General features: G+C 38.2%; 1 protein-coding gene across 6 annotated transcripts in view; it reads right to left on the bottom strand.

Annotated features, from left to right (window-relative positions):
* The window catches only part of SHC3 (SHC (Src homology 2 domain containing) transforming protein 3), a 64,341-nt gene extending 62,759 nt beyond the window's left edge, over positions 1-1,582 (bottom strand). For 3 of the 6 annotated variants that reach the window (XM_014947602.1, XM_014947604.1, XM_014947605.1), the window contains exons 1-2: positions 1,410-1,582; positions 581-773 (exon numbers count right to left, since the gene is read on the bottom strand). The gene's annotated coding sequence lies outside the window, so the exon portion shown is untranslated. The other 3 variants (XM_014947603.1, XM_014947606.1, XM_014947607.1) reach the window with 3 other exon arrangements.
* Positions 1,583-5,096: the final 3,514 nt, after the last annotated feature.

Below are 5,096 nucleotides of genomic sequence, written 5' to 3'. Positions count from 1 at the left end.
AAAAAAAAAAAAAAAAAAAACCGAAAAAAGAAAAAAAAACCCTCCACCCACTTACAGCACACTAGCACCAATCAATTCTCAAATTTCCTTTTCCTATCTTCTCAAACAGACATTTCCTTCCAACCTTTAATTCCTCTCCCCCTTCCCCCCCCTTTTGCTACCAAAGGCAATTTACCTTTAAAACTGAATTAACAGCCTTTACGAAACACTGCACTTTCTTCTGTTTAAATGTTCTTCCACCTCATATATTTGCAAATCTATAAACAAGTCAAAATTAGATAGCAAGTATCTGGATCATATTTACACATCTATACTCCCCCTTCTTCCCCACTGCCCCAGCAAAACACAGACACCTTAAAGGTTATCAGAAAACCTTTAAGGACACAAGTATTTTAGAAACAGACAATAGAACTGAAGAATATACATCTTCTTTGACAAAAGCAGCCTAATAGACTTTACAAGTACCTTTGTGTCAAGGCTGCCTCTCACAGAAACTGTAACATCCACTCGAGAAAGAAATCCTTCTCCACTGTTATGGCACAACAACCTTATATTTTAATGCAGCAATTACATAAAGTACCTATATGTGAAGAAAAGTATTTTTCTGACGTCCGACAACAGGCTCAACAGCTGTTTTTTCTTTCATCACTGATAATCACTCAGAAGAAAAACATGAAGAGAATCTTCAATTCATTGCAATGCTTGGTTTAATTCTCAAAAACTGAAACATCTAAAAGAATATTCAGAAGTCCAGGTACCAAAAAACTGACATCCTGCAGAGAAAAAAAAAAAAATGCACCAGGTCTTATTAAGCATAAATGTCAGCCACAAACACTTGATCTGAGAACTAGCAAAACATGCAGAAAACAGTTATTTCATTTCTTCTACATTTAAAAAGAATATATAACATATGTACAGCACTGTGGTACACAATGCCCATCTCAAGCCACATGTTCTTTTCTATTAATTGATCTTTGCAAAACATCTTTTGGATGAAGGACAATACACTGCATTATAAACAAATTCCAACCTGAGAGTTGCATAGTGCAAAGTTATTTTTTAAACAAATTATTAACTGCAGCACAATCTAAAGGAAAAATCCTATGGAATTCCTTCCCTCTCTCATGACTGAAAGCTGCAGTATACAAAGTGCAAATACAGTGAAACAGACAGCTCAAATACAGGTATTTAATTAGTATATTCATGACATTAAATTAAGTCAGCACCTCTTATCCCAGCAATGATGAGTAATGGCAATGTCCTAGTCAGTGTAAAAGCAGGTTTCTAGTGATCAGAAATTTCTACTGCGGAATAGCCTTTCATCACCACACTGCAAACCTGCTACAGCATCCACACAGCATTCATTCCTCTCTTCATCCTCCTAGCATAGCAACAGCAAATATACACACCATAGCCTATTTTTATGTCTCTACTGCCCGGAAAACCCTATTGGTCCCAAAAGGATCTCTTCATTAGAACCGGCTAGCGAAACTGCAAAATGTGAATGAGATTCTGTGAGTGTGAATGAAAGGGCTGGCTAGCATCCCCACATTTCTGTGAATGAAGAGAGGCCTCGGAGCCTCTGCCAGGCAATCCCTTGGGTGCTCACCAGCCCAGCCAATACCAGCCGGCTTTGATGACTCATTCAGCAAAGCCTTGCTAAATAGTGGAAGATCCCATTTCGAGCACAGGCGGCACCTTTTTTGCAGCAACACCAGAAAATGAAGCCAGCGTCTGAGCAGACAAGGGTGGGTTGCAAAGCCCCTGTGGAAGGGAGGGTGTTTCTGGAGAAACACATAGGTTGTCCACAGGGATGGCAGGTGAGGAAAACTGGGGAGTCAGATCCGCGTTCCTCCCCGACGTGCTCATTCAGCTGGTTCATTTACATTCAGGATGGGAACATGAATGTGCACATTTCCTTTGATGTTCGATTGCTCTCTGTGTGCGCCAGCAGATTCACAGATTTTACAGGTTTGCCTTCAGAGAACTCTGATGCAAAAAAAAAGAAAACAAAACACACAAAACCCCCCAAAACCCTGCTTGAAAAAAAATGCATATTCTTATTTATGCTATTGGGGTTGGAACTCGATGATGATCTTTAAGGTCCCTTCCAACCTGAGCCATTCTATGATTTTATGATTCTGTTAGCAGGGCAGATAGTGAAAACCAGTATGATCATCACTGCACTGAAAGGGAGGCAGAGAGATAGCTAGAGGATAAAAGCTTCCCAGAGCACCAGCAGAAGCACTAATTTCTGACGCTGATTCACTGGACACAGAAATGCTACTGAGACATCCTATGGATGTAGAGTTCTGACATTAGATGTTGCAGAGCAGTAGAAGCCACTGAATTACCCAGTGCTTGAAATCTGGTGCTTATTTCAGTGTCTGATTAGGAACCAGTCTCCCTCACAAATCTGGCCCTAAACTGGGAGAAGTGAACATTTTAAAACCTTGCATTTTATAGTTCTTGGGACTAGAAAAGGTAGTAATTTTGCCTACAGGCAGCAGGTTCAAATACAACTCTGGAAAATACTGAATGAAATTAGGAAACCTTGTAATAAGCATAAACTACAATTAAAATTAGGATCTAGTTAATTCTAGCTATTGACAGAATATGACAATATCTTTGGCATTTCCAACAACATGCCTGTAGCTTGCATGCTGACTACACCATGCTAGCCTTAAACTTAAACCTTGTTACTACTGTTATTGTAGCACTACAGACAAGAAGACATTCAAAACACCATTTCTCCCTCATTTCTCTATCTGTGCCTATGCTAGGTGAGTTAGTAAAGTGGATGCAAGCAGAAAATGAGCCTTTTTCTTGTCTTTTTGCAGGGATATAAGCCAGACTGAGTTCATTGTTAACTCAGTAAAATAAAATGGCAGGTAGAAATTAATTGTTGATAAATGCAAAATTACACATATTCCTAGCAATACCTACACAGTGAGGGGGGTGTGCACTGCCTCTGACCAAGTACAGCACTTCTTATCAATTACTGGTAATTTTGGCATCTCTGATAATTTCGTCTTTTTTTGATTTTTTTCTCTGTTGTTTTTTCAGTTCTGTTTTCTCATGGATCCTTCTCTCACCCTGATGCAGTCCATATCTCATGTCACTCTTCCTCCTTTTCTCCCTCCAAGTGGCTCTCAGAGGCTCATCCTTAGCTGCCACCTTTTTTTCCTTCTGTATCTTAAATACCTCCACAGCCTGTATTTCAGAAGGAAGTAAGTTTTATTAACAGCAAAGAGCAGGGAAAAAACATAGTGGTGGGGAAGACTAGAGGGAGGAAAGGGGAGAAACTACAAATCGGTTTCCATTGATGAGGTTTAAAATAATTTAAATTGCTGCAAATGCAAAGGTAGGAGGTATTGTCAATACACAAACTAAACCAGGTAGGAATGGTGTGATCACCACAAAGAGGAAGCACAAGCAATACAATTTCTATGTTCTGTGACCTGTAGTAAGAAACTCTCCTTAATGGAAAAAAAGGTGACTTTCAGTGACCCGCATTTAGAGAACTATTAATCATATAGTCGGAATCAGCAAAAGTATCTGGTTCCAATAACACACTGTGGTTAAGCATGTACTTTATACAAACAAGTGTTAGAAACTGTTAAATTTCCCCTGAAATATCATTTGCATTTCAACAGCTTCTGCCCAGTGGCTGTAAAAATGCTTGTGGACTAACCTGAATTTAAAAGAAAGAGCATAAGAAAGACACCAACTTTGGAAAAAAAAATCCAAACTGAATTGGGCTAGCTAAGTTATGAGAAACAGTGAATATATCAGACAAACTTGAATATAGATGGTGCTATGAGTTTTAATTGCAGCACACAAAAAGTAGCCATAGGGCCATTGTAGTTGACATTCCTCTCTACAAAAAGCCCCAAAATTATTTTAATTAATGTTACTATGATGCAGCATTAAGTCATCAGCAAATAGGATGTAATTCCTCACAGTGTAATATGATGGACACAAGGGTTAATGTTCTGCCTTAGTAAATCATCTTGCAGAATCTTTAGTATCACAAATGGTTGATTCCTCACATAAAAAGATAGTGTTTCAATAATAAAGTTTTCTAATATCCTGTGGGGACATTCCTTCTCATGATTAGTTCATTGAGAAAGGAAAATACCAGCTTTCTTTGCGCAAGTTAGATACATACCAGACACCTCTTACCCATGTATTAATCAGTCTAATCCAGCTTCATTTATGAGAGACATCAGATTATGTTAGGATAGGAAGATAGGAAGACCCTATCAAGACAAGCTAAAAAGAATGATGATCTAACCTTCTTAAGAGGTATACAGCTATTTTGATTAAAAAATATTTCTAAATAATTTTGATTTATTTATTCTGTTTGTACATAGTTAATACACCCCATTCTGTCTTCCTCTGCTTTTCTGATACACCTGCAGATAAAAACCCCATACACTGGGCTCACATACTGCGTATATGAGTCAAACCTCAGTTTTTTGTCCTATGCCAAAAAAAACCCAACCACCAACAAAAATAATCCCCAAGGCCTGCAGGCAAAGGCTATGATTGTCCCCTAAACAATATTTTAATAAATTCCGTTTGATTTATTTCAACAAAAAGGCTGCTATAAATTGTCCCTATCTTCCTCTCATTCTCATCCCTTCTCTCTCACCCGATCAGAGTTTTGCTGTTTCCATAGCAACCTTATTGCTAAGAGTGGGCTGCACCACTAAATGGGAGCATTATCTGAGGCTTTGCAAGTTATTTCTCTGGAAAACCATATTGTTGGAAGTATTACAGTTCAAAATCAGTGATCATTAATCATTAATGATCAACTTACAATTTAATTTGCATCAGTGGAATGCACAATTGAAGTCTGAAATATAAGGCCTACAAATTTCTGTGCAGATGCTTAGGGTTTCAGCCAGAAGCTGACCCTTAAAAAGGAAGATGTTTTTTCTGCTAGTTGAAAATACGGAAAGAATTTTGTCCTAAGACACTTTCACCCTGTGAAATATTGTTCTTGCCCTCCTGAGACTCACTATATCACCTTTGCTGTGCTGCCATAAAATGCATGCTGTGGCATCCAAATGAAGAATAACAAAGAAAAA

Source organism: Calidris pugnax, unplaced genomic scaffold (assembly GCF_001431845.1).
Source record: "Calidris pugnax isolate Ruff unplaced genomic scaffold, ASM143184v1 scaffold156, whole genome shotgun sequence".
Taxonomy (NCBI): domain Eukaryota; kingdom Metazoa; phylum Chordata; class Aves; order Charadriiformes; family Scolopacidae; genus Calidris; species Calidris pugnax.
This window is presented reverse-complemented; position numbering and strand designations above follow the sequence as displayed.